Below are 26,737 nucleotides of genomic sequence, written 5' to 3'. Positions count from 1 at the left end.
CATAAATGAGACTATCTAGCTTATTTTCCCTTTATATTCCCTAGGTAATGCTTCTCTAAGTGTAGTAAAATCTTATCTATCACAATTATTTTTTAAAAACACAGATTCCTGGGCCTCACTTCAGACTTAAATAATCAGAATATCTGGAACCAGAATCATTTTAACAAGTTCCCTCAGGTGTTTCTTTTGAAGCACACTAGGTGTAAAAATCACTATCTAGAATTTAGGAAAGTGATTTGAGACATGCCATGTTACACAGTGACTCTATCTTATAAAAGGGTTATCTCCCCTCTGAGTTCAAATGGAGTTGACTACAGTCAGAAACCCCTGAGAGAAACAATAGAGGTTCTTTGAGGTCAGACTCCTAAACTCATCACAAAGATTCTTCAACCTGTACCAACCTTAAAGATCTGGATTTTTCTTCTTCTTTGGAGATACACAATGTAAAATTCATCCTTTTGCAAGGCTTAGTTTTGGGCAAACACAATGTCATGTAGCTACGTACAGTCAAGATATAGAATAGTTTTATCACCCCCTAAATTCCCTTGTATCCTTTTGTAATCTACCTGTATCCCCACCTGCCTTCCCTGGCAACCATTGATCTGATTTCTGTCTGTTTAGTTTTGCATTTTCCAGAATAATGATTCTCTGTGTAAATGTAATCATATAGCATTTTGAGTCTAGCCTCTCTCACTTTCTTAAGATAATACATTCGTTAATCCAGAATCCATGTTGCTGTGTGTTTCAGTTGTTCATTCCCTGTTATTGCTGAATAATATTCCATTATATTGATGTAACAGTTTGTATGATAAAAGAGGAATTGTCCTGGTTCTGGTATTTGAGGCAGGGCGTAGTGGGTTAGGCAGTGACAAGGGTGTGTGATTAAGGTCCCACAGTTTGAATGTGACTGTATGACATGGAACTGCCACTGTATTGCTACCCTGTGACACTGTGAATGGAGAGTAATCCTTAGACATCTATAAGCTAAGGGCAAGTTTTATGAAAATGGATATAGTGTCAAGATAGACTACAAAGCTCTGTCTAATGATTATGACTACTTTTCTTATTTCCATCCACAACAAAGTTTGAAGAGAGTGGTAAAGGAACACTATGTGCCTGTTTTTTTAATTACAGGTTGCCTCATTATAGAAGGGAGGAAGTAAAAAACACCAAAACTGTAGTATAAGAACAAGGGCCTGCTACTTTCCATCTGTGAAGCTTAGGTCAGCTTTGCCACATGTTGGAGTCCCAGTTTGCCTCATTTGGTTTTTTGTTGTTGTTGTTCTGCTTAGCTTTCCTAGGACATAAAGATTCAGGTGAGGGAACAATGGTCGGATTCTGTGAAAACTCTGAATTGATTTGCACATGTTAATTGCTTTTTTAGGCATTTGTACATATGTTGTATCTTCACTACAAATCTGTGCCACTCAAAGGTTGTACCTCTCCCACAGCACTTCCAATAAAGATAGGAACTCAAACAACCTTCAAAGGAATGGAAGAAAAAAAATCTATGTAACATTAAATTTACGTTTAAGCAGTTAAATTTGAAAGTCATATTGAAGTAAATATTTTCCTAAATAATTTCAGGAATAAAAGGTAAGTATTTTGATTCTGGTGAGTTTGGACAAGTTATACATTTTCTTCTTTTGCTTAAAACTTTCTTATTTGGTATTCATTCTAAAAACCACAAAGTTAAATTGTTAATTATAAAGTAAAAGATAAACTCAAAACCAACTTACAATGTCAGTATAAAATCTCTTTGTTATAATTAAAATTTACATATAACATTTTTAATTTGGTAGAGTCAAATGCTCTAGTGTGTTAAATATCAAATCTTCTAGAATCCTGATGTGTGTGAAATACATTTAACCCCTTTTAAAGATTACACAGACCACATTAGAGTCACAATGTTTCTTGGTGAAATAATCGTTACAAGGTAGTTGCAAGTTTAGAATGCATAGCATATACACAGAGGGCCCTGTACATTCATTGAGGGCATACTATGAAGGGTTTATCTGGAATTCACTCTGCAGGTAATAAGCATTGATAAAACAAGACATCTGCTGGCTGGGCATGGTCACTCATTCCTGTAATCCAAGTACTTTGGGAGGCTGAGGTGGGAGGATCACTTGAACAAAGGAGGTTGAGGCTGCAGTAAGCCAGGATTGTGCCACTGCACTCCAGCCTGGGCAACAGAGTGAGACCCTGTCTCAAACTAACCAACCAACCAACCAACCAACCAACCAACCAACCAACAACTTAAAAAAAAAAAAAAAGAACTCTGCCTTCAAGGGACTCATAGTCTGATGGTGTGTGTGCATGTGTGGTAGTTTCTGGAGTGAGACAAATAAATGAAAGGATAATTATGATTATATAACATAATATTCTGTATGATACATATAGACACAATTATATGAGAATACAGAAGACTGAATATTAAACCTTCAATGGTTGTGACAAAAATGACCTGGTAAAGCCTCCTTTAGAAGCTAATAATATGCGGGTTAACTTTTAAATATTAAGTAGCAACTAGGTGAACTACAACAACAAGAGGAATGATTTCTTGGCAGACTGCCTGAGTTAAAGACCTTGACTCTGCTACTCACTAGATAAATCACCCTGGGCAAGGTGCTTATTCTCTCTTCTCTTTGTTCCAGTTTCCAGGAAAACTGCCCCACAGTATAGTCTTCATGTTTCAATGAGGTAACATTTGTGAAACATCTTGTGTATAGTACATACCATTTAAAAATTTTAAATAAACAAATAAATAGGCTGAGGGATCTGCATGTAGGGACATCTGAGTGAGGGAGAGGAGACTGTATTTGACACCGTGCTTCGGTTCTTTTTTGCAAGAGGATACGATGTGAGGAGAGAAGTTGCAAGCTATGGGGTGGAGAGTTAAATTGTAGGGACACTTGGAAACCCTTCCAAGTGGGGTGGGTTTTACCCTGAGGCTAATAAGAAATAACTAAAGGCTTTTCAGTCAGGCAGTGATCTGTAAAGGCAAGAATCAAGGAACTCAGTGAAGATTCCTTGTAATATTACCACTGATAAATGCTGGTGGCCTGAACTGGAGAGGTGAAATATTAAGGAGAAAGAATCAACAAATCTTTATGACAGGAGCTAAACATGATTCCCGAGGGTCTGTTTTTGTGTCTCCAGGGTTGGAGGAGCCATTCACTGGAGATGAGAAGGGAAGAGGAGGAGGAGGAGGATCGAGATGTGGCTACAGTAGATGTTGTGGATTGGACCTAGCCTGCCTGGGAAGTCTGGGACACCCAGGGGGCAACTGCTAACTCAAGGCCTGAATGGATGGTGTTCCTCCAGTCTTTCCAAGAGCAGAGGAGAGGTGATGAGCTGTTGGCTGTCTTTGATTTGGGTATGTGAACCTGAGGACTGACTATGAAAGTTGTGTCCTATTCAGGGAGTAAGCCCAAAGCTGGATGGAGCTCAACACAGAGCAGCAGAGTGGGATGGAGCCATGAAAAGTGGGGCTAAGGAATAAGGAAAAATGAGGATCCTGGAGGGTCTGTGAAACTATCAGTGCCTGCCACATTTGCAGGTCCCTCCTGAAGATACCAGCCCCATGAGGTTCTTACAGAGGAGTCACTGTGGTTTGGGATGTGGATCTCAAGCAAAAATGAGCAGACCACCTGTCCTAGATTGATTAGACCAGGGTCTGATGCATGAGCCAATGGTGTGCAATCTGGAAATGTGGAGGTCACTGCTGTCCCCCATCCCTACCACCATCCCTATACAGCTTTGAACAGAAAAGGTCACTGAGAAGACCTGATATTAGATAGAGGCATATGTGTCCACTCATGCCCTCTCTTAGGGACAAATAGACAGTGCCCACAGATAGGGTATTTGGAACCATGGTGAGTTGCTGGGAGTCCAGAGTGTTTTTCCAGCAGTGAACGAGAAGACTTTGTCTTGCTTCATGCACCCTTGTAGGCATCCCATCAATATCATTAGTACCCACTTTTGTCAAAGGAGGAAACTGAGATTCAATATGTAACAAGATTACAAAAGCCACAAAACCATTCACTGTGTAACTAGCACTCATAGTCTGAGGCTAAATTGCATATTTTCCTTCTATTCTAAACTACCTTGCCAATACTTTGATAAATATAATTTAATCAGCAGTCTATGGTAAGTTTTATTAAAATGTCAAGAGGCTTACCAGTCAGAATGAAAATGCAGGATAAAACACATATTTGTAGGTTTTACTAAACCCCACACTGTTGGAATATAATTCCTACTATTCAACAAATCCAGGCTCACTCATCTCTATTCTATTGTGCTAAGAACACAAAACTATAGGAGGAATAATGTTTTCCTTTTTCTCTGTTCAAGCTTTGAGTTTAAAACTGGACACAGCATGTCACTTTTGCTACCAAAGCCAGGGAATTTGACAGCTACCGCACAGATGCATTTTGCTTTATCTAAAAATATCCCCTGAGTTGGGAACAACTGGCTACCCTCTGCACTAAAAGTTTATTTGCCTGTTTTTACTTTTCTGAAAAACCAGAAATCATAATAAAGAGTTTTTATTTTTATTTATTTATTTTTTTAGTGGAACCACAATAACTTCTAATCTCTGGTAAGAACACATGAAAGAGAAGCCAGACAGACTGAAATTGGTTCCTGTGTTATTCTGCTTTATCCTGCACTGAAGCTTTTAGGAGGTGAAAGTTGGCATTATTAGAGGCCTCAAAGGCACACCAGTTGCCAGGATGTACATCAAGGAACAAAGTGAAATCTTTCCTGAATAAGTGATTATCAAATTATAGACCTGTCACCAGAGCTTCCTGGGAAGGGTCAGCACCTTTCCTCGTTCCCAACAGACAAAGAATGTGTGACAGGCAGATCGATACTCCAGTTAACTAAACAGCTGGCTAATCACAGAACTGACAGCATACAAAGGTAGGTTTGAAGACAATGAAATAAAAGTGCCTTTTTATAGATTTTTTTTTTTTTTTTGCCGTATTCAACAGCTTGGTGAATTCTACTTTTTAAAAAATTTTATTTTCTTCATTTTTCTTTTTTTCCCCCACCAGATGAGGCTGATAGTGATTCTAAGCTCAAATTTAAAAGAAGTGGGGATGCACCTCCCAGCTAATGATGTTTATATGGGGTGTGATTAGTTATGAATAAGGGGTAGCACAGCTGGGGAGGGAGGCTGACTGATTGATCAGCCTCCTGTGGATAATGGAGGGTGCCCAAATCAATTGTTATTAACTAATTACTCTTCTCCTTTTGTCAGGATAAATTGGTTCATCCACCGTGGTTTCTAAGTGTGTCAGGTGAATTGCATTAAAAAGGATAAACAGCACTCTTTTTTGTATACTCTGTCGAAAATCTTAACAGCTTAATTGTTGTTCTGCTGATTGGAGAGGCAGTGCTATGTAGTAATTAAGGGAAAGGTCTGAGTTGCTCTGATTGAAAATCTTCTCTATCACTTTGTAGTGCTGGGGCTGGAGCAAAGCTACTTAACTCCTCTGTGACACAGTTTCCTTATCTGCAAAATGAGGATGACAATTGGGTTGGTGTGACAACTTAAAAATTATCATATAGATTTTTAAAGGTAAAAAATAAAAACAGTCATGTAAGGTGCTGGGCATGGTGACTGGCACATCATAAGATGGTAAACCTGCAATAATACACTGTTCAATATTTCTTCCTTCCTTTTTCTTCCAGTGACACGGAAGAGCCACATAAACATATAGGCTGCATCTATTTAATATAAAATATACAGATTCTCCAAAAATTATTTAATCAGTGATATCAATAATATCACCTTCCCTCTATAAAGTGCTTAATGGTTTTGAAGCACTTTCCTATCCACCAGCATTTTTAATTGTCACAACATTCTGCAAAGGAAGTAAGTTTGGGATTTCTGTTACAGAAGAAGAAACTGAAGCTGAGAGAGGTTTTGTAACTTGTCAATGTATTCAGCCATAAGTTGTAAATTCAGTTCAGTAAACTGGGTAAAACATTCAGACTCTGTAATCATATCTCAGTTTAAATCTTTGCTCCATCACTTCTTAGCTGTGTGACAATGGGCAAGTTGCTTAACTTCTCTGAGCATCACTCACCTCATCTACAAAACAGGGATACCAATCAATGCCTATCTTACAGGGTTGTGGTGAGAAGTAATGAAATTAAATAAAGCGTGTAAAGAAAACAGTACTTAGCATTCAGTGCATGTTAGTTGCTAAGTGCTCAGTATTATTATTGTGGTTGTAATCATTATTACCATCATTCTCATTATTATTAATTAGCAAAGTGCCAGTAGGAGCACTCTTTATACTTATTTTCATAAAACTTGTCATCTTTCTACTTGATCATCCCCTCTTGCTCTTTCTTTTACTACCCCCTCCTCCTCTTCTTTAGCCACATATCAAATGCCATCAGCATATGGGATATACAGTGTGAGCAACAGTTTTGTTAAAGAGGAACATTTTGACATTTTTGGCCACTGTTATTCAACCTCTTATGAATCTGCCCTCTTGAGCATGTCTCCTTGTGCCTTAGGCTGACAAAGTGGAGTTTCTCCATCTGCAAAGGAACTCATAGACCTGACCCATAACAATTGCCTCCTGAGATGCCATCTCTCCTAATCGTTCTTTATTTTCTTTGGAAACCTACCTTTTAGGTAGAAAGAATCTAACTCTTAACATCATTTGTGCAGCACATATTTATTGAATCCCCATCACATGGTAGGCCCTGCTTCTTTCAATTTCATGCCCCAGAATAAGTTCACATGCGGAAGTGGGCTCTCCTAAACAGAACAGACATAGGTAAAATCAGGTCCCCTAGTGTTTTATGGGACACATACCCACATGCATGCACGTACACATGAATAACAAGAATATATAGAGACCTTTTTAAAAAAGAATACACACACACACACAATGAAAGTGATTTAGAGGCAACGCTGTTCCCCTGCATGGTGAGCAGGATGGAGAAAGGCAGCCCTGGCACCCCAGAGGGCCCTGCCAATGAACCCAGCTTGCTTCTTCAGCCTGCCCTTTTTCTGTGCTTCTTGCTAGTGATCCTGCCTCCGTGCCTTTGTATAGGCTGAAACTTCCACTTGAGAAGCCCTCCCTACCCCCATGGCACCTGCCATCAACCTAGCGAACATCCCCCCTAGCTTTCATCACCATCTCAACATTCCAGTTGTCCTGGAAACATGTCCATTCTGTTTCTCTCAGCTCCTGCCACAAAACTAACCCTGCCCTCCCCTCTACCAGCACAAACTCTCAGTGGACACTTCTGCTTCAACTCTCTCTCACACTGGACTCTGAGCTCCTGGAAAGAAGGGACTTTAATATTCGGATCTTTACCCTAGTAAGTGATTGAGAACAAATGAATGAGAGGATGGAAGGAAGACATAAAGGAGAGAAGAGAAAGGAAGATGGAGAAAGAAAAGGGACCTACAACTGTAGCTTATGAGATAATGCTTAAATGATGCCATGTCATGCCCAAATAACATTGAGTGAAGCTTGAATCCCCTTGACTATAGCAAAGAGTGAAATAACTCAAAGTTATTGTAGTGTAAAGACCACATTGCTGTGTCTGGGGAGAAAAGAAGAAATATTCATGTGACAGAGACTGATTTGTTCTGCTCATGGAAGTAAGGAGATAGGAGATATTCTGGGTGGCAGCCTGACAAAGCCTGCCCTTTTCTGCAGAAATGACATTGTTTCCAGAGGAGCATTCATCCATGGTGAAAAGGGTTAGGGGACCTGCGCTGGTCATCATGCTGTCCTTGTCTTGGAGTATCAGAGACTGGCTACAGCTAGGGCTACCAAAGGCACAAATTAGGAATTTCCTCAAAGATCACTTAGTTACACTCATTTTGCAGAAGCAATCACTGAAAACCAGAAAAGGTAAATGATTTGCTCAAGGTCACAGCGCTGGTTAGCAACAGAAAAGAATTTTTACCCTATGCCTCATTATGCCTTCTTCAGCAATAAGAAAGGAACCTAAACACCTATTCATTAATTATTTACGAAAGGTTATTGGTATTTTATTTTACTCAGGTATTTTACTCTAAGAAACACAAAACAATTAAAGCAACACTGACTGTATGACTCTGTGTAAGGCGTTGGATTATGAAAACATATTTGTACGTACACAAGAATACAAGTTTCAGAGCCAGACAGGCTTTGTTTTATATTCTTGACTTTTCCACTGTTTCTCAGTGATTTGAGGCAACTTAGTTGAGCCTTGATTTCCTTCCTCAGTTCTGTACCCTTTCCCAAATGTGTGTTTGGAGTGAATAAATATAAAAGGGTTGGGGCTTGGGTTGATCAAGCCAATGTGATATTCAAGACAGAGCAGCTCTCACAGGCTCCAGAGGCAGGCTGATGAGAAACCTGTAGAAGAGTAAACAGAAAAATCTGTGGCCGGGTGCAATGACTTATACTGTAATACCAGCACTTAGGGAGGACAAGTTGGGAGAATCACTTGAGGCCAGGAGTTTGTAACTAGCCTGGAAAACATAGTGAGACCTTGACAGAAAGGAAAGGAAAGGAAAGAGGAAAGGAAAGAGGAAAGGAAAGAGGAAAGGAAAAAGGAAAGGAAAAAGGAAAGGAAAGGAAAGGAAAGGATCCCTGAGAAACCTGTGATCAAACAAGGGTCTGAACCACGCAGGCAAGTGCCAGTTCCATCCAAGGAGGTAGTGTCTACCTGCACTGGAAGAACAGTGGGGTGTTTCCTGTATGCTTATTTAGTGCCAAAGCATCTTGAATATCAAAACTTACAGTGCATCTAGAATATCAATAAGAAGGTGTGTGTAAATAATTTAAGAATAGATTTTAGTGTATATTAATAGAATGAAGAACAATGAAGATGATTTTTTCAATAGATGCAGGAAAAAAATTGGACAACATTCATCTTTTTATGATAAAAACTCTCAACAAATTAAGTACAGAAAAAATGTTCCTTGACACAATTAAGGCCATATATCACCAGCCCTTCATACTCAACAATGAAAAGTTGAAAGCTTTTCCTTCAGGATCAGGAACAAGACCAGGATTCTTACTCTCACCATTTCTATTCAATATAGTATTAGAAATCCTTGCTAGAGAAATTAGTTAAGAAAAATAAGAAGAAAGTATTCAACTAGGAAAGGAAGAAGTAAAACTGTCTCTCTTTGATGATGAAATAATCATACATTATAAAAACCCTAAAGACGTCAGCAAAACACTGCAAGAACTGATAAACAAATTCAGTAAAGTTGCAGGATATAAAATCAACTTACAAAATCAGATGTGTTTCTCTACGCTAACAATGAACTCTCCATAAAAGGAATTAAGAAAACAATCTTGGCCCAGCATGGTGGCTCACACCTGTAATCCCAACATTTTGGGAGGCTGAGGTGGGTAGATCACCTGAGGTCAGGAGTTCAAGACCAGCCTGGCCAACATGGTGAAACCTCATCTCTACTAAAACTACAAAAATTAGCTGGGCGTGGTGGCAAGTGCCTGTAATCACAGCTACTCAGGAGGCTGAGGCATGAGAATTGCTTGAACATGGAGGTTGTAGTGAGCAGAGATTGCGCCACTGCACTGGATCCAGCCTGGGTTACAGAGTGACACTCTGCCCTCCCCCCCGAGAAAAGATTCCCCCCCAAAATGAAAACAATCCCATTAATAATAGCATAAAAATACTCAGGAGTAAATTTAACCATGGAGTTGAATAATTTGTATACTGAAAACTATAAAATATCAATTAAAAAAATGAAGAATATGTAAATAAATGGAAAGCTAGCCCACGTTCAAGAACTGGAAGAATGAATATTGTTAAAATGTCCATACTACCCAAAGTGATCTACACATTCAATGTGATTCTTATCAAAATTGCAATCATAGAAAATTCTAAAATTTATATGGAACCACAGAAGACCCCACAAAACCATAGCAATCTTGAGCAAAGTGAACAAAGCTGTATGCATCACACTAGCTGATTTCAAAATATATCACAAAGCTATAATAATCAAAACAGCATGATACTGGCATGCAAACTGACACATTGACACTTTTTCCTGCTTTAACTCTTTCCCATACTGAACTCTGAACTCCCGGGAAGCAGGGACTTTAATATTTGGATCTTTACCCTAGCAAATATTTCAGAACAAATGAACGAGTGGGTGGAAGGAAGAGATAAAGGAGGGAAGAGAAAAGAAGATGGAGAAAAAGGGACAAGGAAGAAAAGGGACTTACAACTGCAGCTTATGAGATGTTGCTTAAATGATGCATGACACTAGCTGATTTCAAAATATATTACAAAGCTATAATAATCAAAATTGCATGATACTGGCATATAGGCACTACAGGTGCACACCAAGCTAAAGTTATTTTTGTAGAAACAAGGTCTCACTATATTGCCCAGGCTGGTCTCAAACTCCTGGGCCCAAGCAATCCTCCTGTGTCACCCTCTAGTGCTGGGATTATAGGCGTGAGCCACTGTGCCCGGTCTCTTAACCAATTTTAAGTGTATGATTTAGCAATGTTAGGTATATTCATGTTGTTGTGTAACCAGTCTCCAGAACTCTTTAATTTTGCAAGCTGAAACTTTCTGTCCATTAAACAACTCCCTATTCTCTCTTCCCCTAGCCCCGGACAACCACCACTCTACTCTTGATAGGAAATATGAATTTGACTATTCTAGATAGCTCATATAGGTAGAGTCATACAGTATTTGTTTCTTTATGACCAGTTTATTTCACTTAGTATAGTGCCCTCAGAATTTATTCATATTGTAGCATGTGTCAGAATTTTCTTCCTTTCTAAGGCTGAAAAGCAGCCTATTGTATATAAATATGGTGTCTTGCTTATCCATTCATCCATGGATGGACAGTAGGGTTGATTCTACCATTTGGTTATTGTGAATACTACTGCTGTGAACATGGGTGTATGGAATGATTTAACTTTAACACATAAATGAGATTTAGAATTATTTTTCTCATAACTCTCAGAAGCTCATATCAGCTACCTTTTAAGCCCAGAGGTGTAGCTCAGAAAACCTACCTTCCAGGGATACTGGGAAGATTAACGGAAGTAGCTGAGGGAGAGTACCACACACATAGTAGATGCTCCATATACTTACCATCCCCTTTCCTTCCCTTCTTTTCCCTTATAACTTGCCCCATTCTTGGTGCAGATTGCTGGGGAGTACGCAAGACCCATGGTTGCCTACAGTGCATCAAGTATTCTGAAAATGATTAGACTGCAGATTCTGCCTCCTGTATAGTCAAAACATTTAAAATACCATTAAACCTCTGCTTTCCCAGCTCTGTGGGTTTCTGCAACCTACAGCTCACAAAATTTTTGTGTCTGCAGGGGTTCATAATATACTCTAGGCTTGATGCAGTGTTGCACATGTTTCTATGATGTGATTATGGGGAAGGATGTGATGCAGCTCGCCTTTTATTTTGAGATGGAAATTTTGCATGACATTTATCTCTCCCCTTAATTATGTACTTTGGTTCCCTGTGATCATTTTTCATGGGGATGAAAGGGTCTGCGAGAGTTCTGTCATCTATTTTATTTAGATTTTTGATTTTTAGATTTTCGTCCCACAGTCAACCAGTATAGCAAGAAAATATAAGTTCCCTTGTGGCAAGTGGCAAAGAGGAGAGAAGGGAAAAGGGGAGGCATTTATTAGCACACACCATTTGTGGAGCCCCCACCACGTCCTGAGAATTGAGTGGGAGCTTTACCTCCATGATCTCTAACCTGCCAATGCTGCTTAAGAATTAGAGGTCAAATGACCTGATTAACGATAAGTGGTGCTTAGGAAGTATTACAGTCAAGATTTGAACCCAGGCCTGACTAGACCCTAGGTCTGTGCTTAGGTCACTGCACAGCAATTATGCAGCTATTGAAAGCCAGGTGCTACCTAGGTCCAGGAAATGTAGAGATGGTGACTCTGGTGTGTGAGGTTTGCATTCCAGGCAAGACTATCCTCTTCCATTACATATGACTACATATCCAGGCAGAAGTGACTTCCATGAGGTAAAGTGTTCTGAGAGTGTAAAGAAGGGCACAATCACATCCTTTACTCTTTTTAGAAAACTTTTTATATGGACCTGATGAATATGCAGGAAGAAGGGAATTCTGGTTGTGGGTGGGGGAGTGTGATCAAAAACACAGAAGTGAGAACTTTTCAAGTGGGATAGTTGAGACTGAAGATACAAAGTTTGTTTTTGTAAGCACTAGGGTAAGGACTCAGCTTTCGTACTCTTCCCCTGTGCTGTGCTGCATCTAAAACATGTAATGGTTTGGGCCTCTGGATTTAATGCAGATGCTGCAGCCACCAGGGATGAAGTTAGGCATTTTGCCCTGGCTGGCTGCTCTCTAAGGTAGGTACCATGTGACTGGCAGGGAGCAGCAATTCAGGATAAAAGAAAAATGAAATAGGGAGGAGGAATGCCTGTTTCCAGTAAGTCCTTCCAAAGAAATCCTCAGTAGCACTTTAGACACATGATCATGCTTAGAACTCTGATGGCCTCCTCTGTGTATGGGGTTGAGTTCAAGCTGCCTTTACAACTACTTTCTTCAGGCTCATTTCCTGCCTCCACACAAGGTGGAGGAAGGCCCCGGATGGATGACCCCATCCTCTCTCCAACCTTTGTATCTGGCTGCAACACCTTTCTTCCACGTGCATCCATTCTTTCTCTCCTTCTGCACAGGAGCATCTCTAATTCATTTGTTAAGACCAACTGGAAAATTTCTTCCTCAGTAATACATTCCTCCACTTAGCCAGAGATAACTGCTCCCTCCAAGTGCTCCCATATCCTGTTATCTTTGTGAAAATGCTTAGAATGTGATATCATAATTATCTGTGTCCAAGTTTGCCTGCTCCACTGGTGCTGTGTACCTCCAGGGCATAGGAGGACTTGATGGAAAAAATGAATGAATGGGTAAGGGAGCAATAGAATGAATGGCTGATTTCTCCATCACCATAGACTGCTGCAAGATCTGCACCAGTGGGCAAATTAATTAGCACGAGACGGAATGAGGGTGGGAGTGAGGAAATGATGAAGAGCATTTACAGTGGTCTGGGCATTGGTCCCCTGACCAATACCCTGTGAATACAGGCAAACATGGAAGGAACAGATATAGATAGGGGCACCTTCCTGAGGCAGGTGCTGTGGAATCCAGGGGGTGACAGGTGGAACACAGGCAGCTTCTCCAGGATAAATTCAACTGTCCTAAAAAAAAAAAAAACACCTAAAAGAGGATTAAACTGTTAAAAGACAGTGTATGCCTGTACACTTCTGTTGCTGAGGTTTTTAGTAGCTACCTGGTAGAAATCTCTGGTATATATATTATTTCCCATTTTCAATTTCATGGTGCACATCATTTTCCAAAGCAGTGTCCCCTGTCTAGTAATATCTAGTCAGCCAGCCACATCTCTCCCCTGAGCTGCATAGATAAATCACATCTCTGCATATTGCAGTAAAGGCAGCTTACTGGGGTAGGAAAACGACTCTCTGGGTTTTGCAGAGATCTGAGTGCAAATCCAAATTGGACCATTTACTAGTTAGGGAATCTTGGACAATTTCTTTTAAAGTCTCTTTTTTTATGCACATCTCATTATCTGTAAAGTAGAGAGGACACCCCCAGCCATCTCTGTGGTGAGGACTGAAGGGCTTAGTAGGCAATCCCTAGTTACCAGTCTCCTGCTAGCCCCCTGCCCTCCTTCCTTGAGAGATAGCTGAGTAGGGTGGAGTCAGCAGAGAACGCAGACTGGGGGAGCAAGACTTGAATTGCAGTTTTATAATTTTGGAAGGCTCTCATAACTTTTAAAAAGGGGTTTCATATTTCTCATTTGTTCTTTCAAACACTTGTGATGCAGGCCTCTGGGGTGGGATATTAAAGCATGAGCATCAATAATCTCAGGCTTGGAACCTCCATGCTGTGAATTCCTTAGGCATCCTGCATGCCCCTGTCTTCCCCTTTCATTTGTTTCCTTGAATTTCATTCATTTATTCATCTATTCTTTCATTCCTCTACTCATTAGTTAATGAATGTCACTCAGTTGTTTATTTTTTCCTTTATTTATTAAACATATAATGAATGCGTCCTTTGAGGCAGGCATTGTGATAGACCCATGGGATACAGATATAATCCCAATGTTCAAGGGGCTCACTTTCCACCAGATGTGCATTGATAAACTAAGGCACATATGCACACACACACAGTGATAAAGTGTCGAGTGCTACAACAGAAGTATGAACAGGGAATTGTGATAGCATAGAGTGGTATGTGATTAAACCATCTCTGATTAAACACTGCATGGGTCAAGGAGGAGGTGCAGTTTCATTTTCAGTAACCAGTATTAGCTGGTCCCCTAGAAGAGCTCTTGGCTGGTGACATCGCTTAGTTATGCAATCATAAGACTGGCGTCTCCTCAGGTCTCAGGAACTCTGACTTAGTATCACGTTTATGTAATCGAGATGAGCATCTACATGTGGAAAATGAAAGCTATAATCTTGGAGTGAATATAGGAGGCCCCCACAGTACTAGCAGGGAATCCAGCAAATTATAACAGTAGGGATCTAACCAGACAAACAGAAACCACTTCCAGTCTTTATGATAGAGAGAATTTAATGTGGAGGATTTCTTATGCAGATGGGCATGTAGCTAAAGAGTCAGGCAGATGATTGTGGGATGATCCAGAGATCAGAAATAGCAGGGAAAGTTACGAAGAAAATAAGAAGTGTTATCTGATCCAAGAGCCTGAGGCAAAGAGGAAGGGAGAGAAACAGCCTGACTGCTCCTTTCACTTTCTTCTAATCTCCTCCCAGTGCCTTCTATCCGCTGAAGCCAGTTAGAAGCCAGATGACAGAGAGACCCGGGAATTCCTTAGTCCCCTAGTCAGCCCCTCCACCTTGCAATTCAGAGGAGGGGAAATGGTGAGAATGTGATGGAGGGTGAAGAAGCCCAAGATGGGTTCACAAGGACATTCATCCTTATGGCACTGGGCAATCTCAAGCTGTGCAAAACCAGTCTTCTGTGGTGACACAATTTGGCTGCCAAAAGCCATGACAGGTGAGTTCTTTCTTTTTTTACCCCAGAGATGTGGTCTTGTTCCATTGCCCAGGCTGGAATATAGTGGCACAATCATAGCTCACTGCAGCCTCAAACTCCTGTGCACAAATGAACCTTCCACCTCAGCCTCCTGAATAGATAGAACTACAGGTGGGTGCCACCATGTCCAACTAATTATTATTCTTCCTCTTCCTCTTCTTCTTCTTCTTCTTTTTTTTTTTTTTAAAAAAAAGAATTGGGGTCTTGCTATGTTTCCCAGGCTGGTCTCCAACTCCTGGGCTCTAGTGATCCTACCGCCTTGGCCTCCTAAAGTGCTGGATTTACAGGCATGAGCCACTGGGCCCAGCCTGGTTATCTTTCTTGATTTCTTTTCTCTTTTTTTTTTTTTTTTGAGATGGGGTCTCACTCTTGTTGCCCAGGCTGGAGTGCAATGGTACAATCCCAGCTCACTGCAACCTCCACCTCCTGGGTTCAAGCAATTCTCCTGCCTCAGCCTCCCGAGTAGCTGGGATTATAGGTGCCCACGACCACCTTGACTTACATAATCTTTTTTTTTTTTTTCCCCTTGAGACAGAATCTCACTCCGTCACCCAGGCTGGAGTGCAATGGTACAATCCCAGTTCACTGCAACCTCCACCTCCTGGGTTCAAGCAATTCTCCTGCCTCAGCCTCCCGAGTAGCTGGGATTACATCAGTTGGATATGTATAGAGAATGACCATTGTCACATGTGACGTTGACTTACAATATTTTTTTTTTTTTTTTCCCCTTGAGACAGAATCTCACTCCGTCACCCAGGCTGGAGTGCAATGGTACAATCCCAGCTCACTGTAACCTCCTGGGTTCAAGCAATTCTCCTGCCTCAGCCTCCCGAGTAGCTGGGATTATAGGTGCCCACGACCACGCCCAACTAATTTCTGTATTTTGGGTAGAGATGGGGTTTCACCATGTTGGCCAGGCTGTTCTCAAACTCCTAACCTCAGGTGATCTGCCTGCTTTCGCCCTCCAAAGTGCTGGGATTACAGGTGTGAGCCACTGCACCTGGCCCTTTCTTGATTTTTATACACTCCAAAGTTCTGGAACAATTCACAGCAGAGACATGGAATACTAGAATAGTACTCAAGAGATGACATCAGACTTCCTGTCAAGAAGGCATATATGTGATTGTTCAATTAATTAACAAAGTAAACTGGATTTAAATATAACAGAAACCAAAATTGGGAATGAGATCATATAAGTTACATGACAATATAGTAATAATTATACATACTAAGACTGAGCTCTTTCTATGGGCCAAGTACTGTATTAAACACTTTACATAAATTAGGTAACTTAATACTCCTTACAGTCCTGTGAGGGTATATATTATTAGCTCATTGTACTTAAAAAGTAACTGAAGTTTAGTGACTTGTGGAAGGTTATCTAATTAACAAATAGCAAAGATAGGGTTCTATCTCAAATCCCTTGGAATCCAAAATATATATTCTTAATCACTATGGTATATGTCTGCAAAGGAACAAAAGTATCCTTCATATCACAGTCAGAATGTAACTCTCTGGTTCCACCTTAAGGGACAGTGAACATCCCGTGCCACGTGGTGGAGAAAAGGCTGCATATTACTAATGCAATGTGACATCCCAGAAATCAGTATTAGGGCCTTGATCAAAATATATTTGCATCATATATGGCAGCAATAGTCTTAGCTTCTGTAATTAGATAATCTGGCACTAGTCTTGCTCTCCCCACTGTTGGAGACAGAAGTTTGGTCCCAGGGAATGTGGCAGGGGGAAATGGGCTGAAACCAAGCAGAAGAGAGTTTGAGCTGATTATCTTGCAAAATATGTCCAAGCTCTGAGCCATTACAGGATGAGAGTATCCCTAGGGATTGGGCAGAAGAGAAGCCCCATTGCCTTCAGCTCCTCTGAGTAAGTGCTGTGTAAACACAAGGTATCCAGATGATGGCTATGACAGTGTCCCATCAGCTAAAGATTAGTGAGGGCTCCCATGAACTGGGGACCCAGAACCACAGCAGAGACAGATGGAGGTGATTCAAGGTAACAACAACTTCCAATGCAACACCACTACATTATCTCCCTGAGTTTCAAATGTTTCCACAAAAGAAGCAGAACAGATATTATTATCTTTGTTTTCTAAGTGAGGAAACTGAGGCTCAGAAAACAGGTGATTCACTGAAAATTATACATCCTATCAGTAGAAGAGCTGGAATTAGTCTTGAGCTACAGGTTCAGAACCTTATTGCATTGTGCTATATTGAGGAGACATAGTTATGCTTTAATGTTCTTTTTATGCCTATCTGGGTTTTGGTCTGTTAAAATGACAAACCTTTAAACAATTCCTCTAACACAAATATTCTAAACACAAATCAAAGTTTCTGTAGCATCAGTGTCTGACTTAACTTCCAATAATGAGATTATCCCAGAGAAGAGCCACTCATCCCTAAGGCAGATCCATGTAACATCAGGCAGAGTGGTGTAGAATGCAGCAAAGGGGCTTGTACCTCACTCACCACGAGCCATTCACAGGATCCAGGCCATGCATAAATTCCCAGCCTCTAACGGACATTTGCAATATAAGTGTGGATTCTTGGGAAACTACAGCCACCTTTGTATCTCCCATAAACATCATTGGACCACTTTATGGTCTTGAGTCCTTTGAAATGATCTTTAATGGGAGGCTCTGTGCTCCTGAATAGGGGCTTGCCACTCTGGGGCAGTCAGAAAAGACTTCATGCAGAAGTTGCTGCTTCAAATGAGGTGTGAAAGTGTAGTGGTTCCTCAGGAATACTGGGGATGGCTTAGTTCAGCATTGGCATTTCTCAGATACAATTCACTTCAACTCAACAAACATTTATCAAATGTGTGTCTGTCAATGTTCTCAGGAAATTCTGACCCAGAGAAGTCAACATATTTTTACAATCACCCAATATGCTCATAGCAGAGCCAGGTTTGCAAGACATGTCTCCTGACCCTTAGGGGACACACACTTCCTGATATATCCCCCCGGGCCTCCTTACTTCCTTGGAGCAAAACAGCACTGAAGGACCTTAATCACTGTGTTTTCCTTGTTGTTAATGCTAGTTGTGAAAATGCCTGACACTGAGATCTGTCATATTTCATGTGCAGGTGGAGTACTGATTAATGATCTACATTATCATCATTGAGACTTTGTCCAAAAATTAGCTGAATGAATTTGTTAGATCTGACTATTGTTTTGAGAGCCACAATTTTATTTGACATGAATGAATACTGAAATAGCTATTTAACCTCAGGCAAGGCTAGTCTATCTAATCTTGATGCTGCAGTAAGCTGGCTCCTTCAACAAAGAACCCAGCAGGAGGGTTTGCCCAGTCATCAGCAGCATTTCCAAATTGGAGCACCCATTTGTTGCATGCCTCTTTGCATATGTCACCACATGTAGTGCTCACAAAAAATGAGAATTGTTATGTTTGTTTTACGTAGGAGAAAGCTGGAGCATAGAAATATTTTTAAGTAAATTGTTAAAGGTTACACAGCTAGTTAAGTATAGGAGGTGCAATTCATACCAGGCTTGTCCAATTCCAAACCTCCTGTTATTTTGCCAGAGAAAGAAAGTTTTGAAAGAAAAGAAATTTTAAAAAGAAGAATTTCAGATTTGGAAGGAATTTTATGTTGTAGCTATATTGGGGGTGGTCATGGGAACTTGTGGGCCTTAAATCACCGAGGGTGCCAGAGAAACCAGAGAAGATGGAGTTGAGATGGAGGAGGATTGGGACCAGGAAATCAAACAGGCTCCAGTGTCTGGATGTTAAGGGTCAGGACCAAGGGCAGTTTATGTGATTGCTGTCATCAACGTCACAGTGAGGTATGACTTTGTATTAAACTTAAGAAGGCTTTGAATATTATGCTCAGTTATGGAGAATTGTGGATCAATAGGATGTTTTATACTTTGCTGGTGAGAATGTAAATTGGTATAACCACTTTGGAAAATAATTTGGTGTTACTTCACAGCATTTGATATTCATGATCTCATCCCCAGACATACCCAAGGAAAAATATTTTTATATGTGTAAGAGAAGACATGTCCAATAATATTCATAGTGGTACTGTCTATAGTAGCAAAAAAAAATTGTATATGACCCAAATACCATCCCCATGTCATAGGATAAATAAAATATGGTATATTAATTCAATGGAATATAGTGGAATATTATACAATAGTCAAGTGAATAACTTATGATTATGTACAATATAGTAAGAGCTATTAGCATGGGGGAGGACCACATGTGTAGATATAGGATTTCCATTATGTAGGTTGTTGTAGTAATGGCTCTAAGGTGTCCATGCCTCTGTGTATCCACACCCTTGATATTCTTCCACACTGGCTATGGGCTTGGAAAATGACTTGCTTTGACCAAGGGGTAAGAGCAAACATGATAGACATTGACTTGGAATGTGCTTGCACATTGAGCTAGCTCTCTCTTGCTGTTCCTAGGAACACTACAGTCATTATCATGTGAACACACTTGAGCTAGCCTGGTAGAAAAACCTGGCCCCACCACCTCTGTAACCCCAGCTGACTATTAACCAATAGTCCACAACAACTTCCTGACAACTGTGAACAAGGTTATCTCAGACTATCTAGCCAAATCTGCCCAGACCAGAGGAATGACCCAGGTGAGCCCAGGTGAATTGCCAGCCCACAAAATCATGAACCAGTAAATCGTTGTTACTTGAAGCCACTGAGTTTTGAAAGATTTATTATGTGGCAAAACCCAACCAATTTCATTTTTACTTAGGGCAGCAATGTATTTTATAATAAACAAACAAACAAGTGAGAACTTTGTACAAACTAACGATGAACATATATTTTGAAACAAGGAATATAATTAATCCAATTATATGCACCTGAGGCTCATTTAAAAATACGTAATAACAACAAAAGCACAAACTCATCTTTTAGCCTGATGATTATATCAAGCTGCAAAACAATCTCCCCCATTTAGAGTTTTTTGCTCCTTGTGGCAGATTGCTGATTGTCAACCCTTCCTCCAACCTGCAGTTAATTCCGTAACTAACTCCTTACTAATAAGACATAAGAGGAAGTGATGTGTACAGGATCCAAGTCATTTCAGCAAAAGAATCTTGTCCTGGACTCTTTTCTCTCTTTTCCTTCCCATTTTCTGGAAATGGCAAGAACTGGAAAATCTTGTACACCAGTTTTGGGGAAAGGACACCTGCCCTGTTAGCTTGGGAACCTGGTGGATTTGTGGACACAGAACTGGATGCTACTTGAGTTGTTACATGACAGGAAAATCAATGTATCTGTCAGAAACACTATAATTTGTGTATCTTTGTTACAGTGCCTTCAATTTTTGCTCTAACAAACTCTTCCATATCAATCCCTACAATATGCTACAGTGATGTTTCTGATATAAAATTCTTTTTCCAAATGGGTATGCCTGTATTGCTTTTGCTTATTGTAAAAACTTCAAACCAAACAGAAACATATGAAAAGAATATAATTTCTGAGGATGTCGAATGATTTGAATGTTATCATTCCATATTTTTAATGCATCTAAAATTACATGTGGTTAGACTGCTAAAATTGTACTCTTCATATTTTTCTGTAATCTGCTTTCTCTATTTAATGACATACTACAGATATCTTTCCATGTCATCACAAGATCTATACAATAGTCCATCCAATGGATATAGCATACTGTATTTTAAAACCCTCCTATGCAATTATTTTCAACTTTTCACGTTTTTGTAAAAAACAATTAGAAACATCCTTACATCAACTTTGTTGTGCACTTGTTCAAGCTATTTCCTTAAGTTTTAGAAGAAAAATTTCTGGACGAAGGGGAATTTCATACGTACAATATACATCTTATCTGGTGAAATGTTTTAAGTATTTCCCACTCTGAAAATAAAGTGTGGACCCAATGGTCTGGCATATTCCAGCAGTGCTGTTCTTCACTATGCTCTCACTGACCTTTCTAACCTTACTTTCCACTCCCTAGAGCACTCTGTATTTGAGCCATATTGATTATAGATTTTTGTTGAAGGCATCCAATTGTTTCAGAAGTTTGTTCTTCTCATGTTACTCCTTCTGTATTTAGTTATTTTACATTTGTCTGTTCCATACGAGAAACACACACATGCACACACTCACACACACCTACCTTATATGTTGATCTAACTTTTTCTGTTCTTAAAAACATAGCCCAATGTTACCTATTCTAGGAAACCTTTCATTATGGTTATTGTCAGCCTATCACATCTCCCTCCTCTTTGCTTCTATAGTAATTTTACCTACTTTTATCCTAGCACTTATCACATCCTGCTTTGCTATTTATTGTGTTTATTTATTTGCCTGTCTAGACAATGTCATCCTGAGAGAAGAATGTGCTTGTCTTTGAATTCTCCTTCTCGGAATGGTAGCTGGCACCTAGCAGGCATTCATGGGAATGCACGTACACATTGCTTTTCCCCAGGCATTCTGGGTCATGTTGTCATAAGGATCTATTCTAGGTTTCTCTAAATAATATTTCATATTTTGTAGTCTCATTGGTTCTATTCCTATCACCCTAAACTACTTTCTTGGGGTAGGCAGACTGAGGTGGTCCCATGCTCCTCTCTTCTAGATATTCAGGTCTTTGTATGATCCTCTCCCCTTGAGTGAACAGAATCTGTGAATTGCTCCTAACCAATAGAACATAAAAAGTATTATGAAATATTGCTCCCTTGACTAAGTTATATCATGTAAAACTCTCTCATGACAGACTCACTTGCAATTCTGCCAACAACCTGAGTAGGCTTGAAGCAGATTCTTCCCTATTCAAGTCTGTGAATAACAATGAAACCTGGCTAACAGCTTGAATTTAGTCTTGTAGGTCCCTGAGCAGAGGTCACAGTTAAGCTGTCCCTGTAGTCCTGATCCATAACTATGAGATAATAAATGTATAATGTTTTAAGCTGCTCATTTCATAGCAAACTGTTGCGTGGTATAGAAAATACTGGGCTTCCAATAGAAATATCTGAGATTTAAATAAACCCAGACATCAAAACTATAATCCTTCCCAGTAAGTGACATGATTGGAGTCATACATTAAAAGCAGAAAATATAAAATTAGGTGGCATTGATATACTGAGAACCTCAAGGAAAAGTAAAAATCTGTCAACACACAACAGTCTAGAATGTGTGTGCTTTCCAAGGTCTGTCTGCTGGTCTACAATCCTAATGATAATGGGCACTTTCTTCCACATGCACTGGTAACTGAAGCTTGACTCCTACTTGCATATGTGGGAAGCATTTTTATGTAAAGGAAAAAGGTCCAGTGTTAGAACATTCAGCCTGTAGCGAGGCACAGGCATGAAGATAGGAGTGAAGAAGGCTAGTAAGAACTGGATTTCAATAATTTAACAAAATTAAGGAATCATTACTAACGTACCATAAAGTTATAAAAGGACCATAAGGACATATAGCTTCTTCCTGAATTAGGCTGTTATATTAATAATAAAATCCATACTTCATTGGTGTCAGCCAAAATGTTGTCAAAGATTGAATGCTTATGCCATGGTCATGGCAAGGCTGCCAAATAGGTTTCATCATGTATGCCAATGATAATTGATTAATATTGACAGCTTGTATTGAATTAGGCTTCACAAGCAAGTATGTTGTAGCTAACCAGCAATGTCTACCATTAGCAAGGGAGAGTGGTAGGGAGGTATGCATCCCCTCCCCTAGACAGTTGATGAAATTGTGGACTTTGTATTAAAATACATGGAGTTTGAGTCCTGACAATTATATTCACCAACTTGGTGATTTGGATCATGTCACTTAACTTCTCTGAGCCTTACTTCTCCAAATAGTTAACCATCTTGAGGAGTCGGAGAATCATTAATAGAGTCTATGGAATAGTATCCAGCAGAGTGTCAAGCCCCTATTTGATGGTTTTTAAAAAAAATTTTACTCATAACTGCCAAACTTGGAAGCAACCAAGATGTCCTTCAGTAGATGAATGGATACATAGACTGTGGTAGATCCAGACAATGGAATTCATTCACAATTCACTAATAAAAATGAGCTATTAAGTTATGAAAAGACATAAAGGAATCTTAAATGCCTGTTATTAAGTGAAAGGAGCCAATCTGAAAAGGTTACATACTGTTTATTTCACTGGTATGACACTCAGGAAGAAGCAAATCTCTGGAGACAGTACAAAGATCAGTGGCTGGCAGGGATTAAGAGGGAGGGAGGGATGAATAGGCAGGGCACAGAGGATTTTTAGGGCAACGAAAGTATTCTGTACAATATTACCATGGCATCATGGCACACACATGCCATCATATATTTGTCAAAACCCATAGAATGTACAAGACCAGGAGTGAGCCCTAGTAAACTATGGACCTCAGGTGGTAACGATGTGTCAATGTAGGTCCATTGACTGTAACAAATGTATTTCTGTGGTGCAGGGCATCAACAGAGGAAGAGGCTATGTACAACCGTTGTTAGGTGATATATGGGAAATCACTGTACTTTCTGCTCAGTTTTGCTGTGAACCTAAAAATCCTCTAAAAGTAAAGTTTACTAATTTTTAAAAAGTCAAATCATTTTGAACCTTTGAATATTTGTTAAGCAAGTGGATGAAGAAATCAGCAGAGTTAAGGGATGAAAAGTAAACGTAAATTGCGTTAGAGATAAGTTATAGGTATCAGTAGACTGTGAGAAAGTAAATTTAGTGACTAGAGACATTAGATCAGAAGGAAAAGGGTATCAAATGAAAAATATGGAGACGAATGAATTAGGAAGAGACAGCCCAAGTGCCCAATATCAGGAATGGGCAGCAGTTTGAATGATTAAAGCACACAGTGGAAGGCGCCACCTCCGTTTACCTCTTTGTATAACAGCCATGAGATTCACATTACCTAGAACATTACCTAGTGTGAAAAGGTGCCTGTTATCAGAACGCTTCCACCACAGCGCCACCAGCAGGATAACCAACTTGTATAATTCCAAAGGCAACATGAATAATGGTAAGATGTTCATTCTTGAAGTGATTAACAGGTGCAGACTGCTATGGAGAAGAGTCAATAAGGAGGCAGAGAGAAGTTCCCTTGTGATATGGTTTGGCTGGGTGCCCACCAAAATCTCACCTTGAATTTTAATAATCTTCACATGTCAAAGATGGGGTCAGGTGGAGATAACTGAATCACTGGAGCACTTCTCCCATACCGTTCTTGTGGTAGTGAATAAATCTCACGAGATCTGATGATTTTATAAATGGGAGTTCCCCTGCACAAGCTCTCTTGCCTGCCACCATGTAAGATGTGACTTTGCTCCTCATTTGCCTTCCACCTGATTGTGAGGCCTCCCCAGCCATGTGGAACTGTGAATCCGTTAAACCTCTTTCCCTTATAAATGATCCAGTCTCAGGTATGTCTTTGTTAGCAGCGTGAGAACAGACTAATATACCTTGCTCCTGCTGAAAGGTAGTAAAACTCAGGAAGAGGAGTCCTCAGCTTTAAAAATAGGCATCCAACTCAGAATTCTGAGTGTGAGCTGACTCTCAAGTCAGAGCAAGGACTAATGCCTGGAGGGGTTCAGGTTGGAAACTGTCTACTGAAGGTAGAGGAACATTCAGCTTCTGGCTGGATGCCATCATAAGGCTGGAAAGAGAATCAGAAATTACTACATTAAATCCTGTAATGGGAACACATGATAAACTGTTAGGCCTTTGCCCTGAATTGTGTGTGTAAGTCAAGTTTCAAGGAGAGAGATGGATAGTTAACCAAATGTACTGTATGCTATTCTATACTGGGTGTTATGTGGTAAAGAAATGAACAATAAGCAATGGTAACATAGAAAAGTATTTAATTTGAAAAGTGTCAAAATCTGGCTATGCTATTTTGACTCACAAGAGAAATGACTTTTGCTGACTTCCAGGCTTTCCCTGCCAACGAGCGCAGTGGGATTTAACAATCTCACTGTCCAATGGAGCCAATACCATGCTCTGATTCAAGTTGAATGGATTCACGTTTAAGCTGGACCACTTATTAGCATAACTTTGGGCACATCATCTGACCTCTCAGAAACTCATTTTAAAAAATGTTATCTGTAAAATGGAACTAATAATAGTTTCTACTTCATTAGTCATATCTTAGCAGAGTAGTGTTGACTTAAATCCCGCTTAACAGTGTTGGTGTGAGGATCACTTGAAACAGTGGCTATAAATACACTTTGAAAATGGTAAAGCATGATACAAATATAAATCATTGATGCCATTATTTTTATTTATTATTTAATTTTCAACATAACTGATTAGAATTTCTGACCTTTAAAAGCAAGAAGAGCAAAGTTTTATTTCTGCCATTTCTCTCTTTTTTAAAAACAAAATTATGATATATAGTGCCATGCCCTGGATGTGGAGTCTTTTTAGTAAAAGTCTTGGAATGAGGGATGACTTCTCTTTTCTCCATCACCTCTCTGAGATCAACAGGGCTTAACAGATTGAGGACGGTTTTTGGACAGGAGCTACTTCCATGTCACACTTTAATATACAGATGCAATCTAATGTTCCTGGTCAAGAGGGTAAACATTGCTGCAATATATATATATATTTGAAAATTGCTTCTCTTCAAATATATATGTGTGTGTATATATATATATATATCTGTATATACACAATGTATGTGTGTATATACGTGTGTATAAAATCCTGATGTCTTCTCTACAGTGCTATCTAGTTGCTAAAACTGATCTAAGTTACATTAAACTAGATGTAGTCTCAAACAGAGCCAAGTTGTATAGCTCTGCAACTAGATCTAGCTGTATGCTTTTGGTATAAATCTCTTTTTATAATATTTATTTTTGTGAACATATTTCTTCATATTATATGCAGGAAATGTATTTCTTAATTTCCCAGTCAATTAAAATGTGCTTTGATAAAGAGTAAAAAAGACTGAACATTATCTCTGAGGACAAATGTGCATTCCTTAATGTAACAGTATATTTAAAATGTAGTTTGATTAATGCCAAATCCTCAGAAGGTACATTTAAGGGAAAAACAGCCAGGGTTATCAAACTGAAATTCTTGTCAAAAAAGATCAGTTCCCATTTCATTTCAACCATTTATCTTTGTAGTTGGTAATGTTTTCATACCTTTACAAGATTTTATAAATGAAGTTCTTTTGATATCCTTTCAAAAGATGCTTAATAAAGTAATGGAGCCAATATTTTTTTCACTGACTGTTCATGGTAACTGGGAATGGTTTGCAGAGAATAGGAAAATTTCTTTTCTTCAAACTTGCTCAGTAGGGATGAATAGTTAAATTCATTTTTTTTCATACCTGCATTTCATTTAAACACAAATCTCTCCTTTCCCTCACACTTGCCTTTCACAAATTTAAGCTGAGTCTACAAAGAGCAGTAAACCAAAGAAAGAACAATGAGACATTATTTTAGGTTGTAGGGAATCTATTACAGTGGGAAAATGCTGAATTCTGAATCTGAAAACCTGGGATAAAATTTCTACCTTCAAGTTGTAATTGGGTCCTTGGGAAAGTTACTTAACCACTAGAAGTTTAATGGTAACAGTCTCAATTTTTCTATCCACTAAGTGGAGGATAATAAAATCTCCTCTTATTTCACAGACTTGTATGTGAAATTC

The sequence above is a fragment of the Colobus angolensis genome, unplaced genomic scaffold (genome assembly GCF_000951035.1).
Source record: "Colobus angolensis palliatus isolate OR3802 unplaced genomic scaffold, Cang.pa_1.0 Scaffold179, whole genome shotgun sequence".
Classification (NCBI taxonomy): domain Eukaryota; kingdom Metazoa; phylum Chordata; class Mammalia; order Primates; family Cercopithecidae; genus Colobus; species Colobus angolensis.
The sequence above is the reverse complement of the archived record's forward strand: the minus strand, read 5'-3'. Positions refer to the sequence as shown.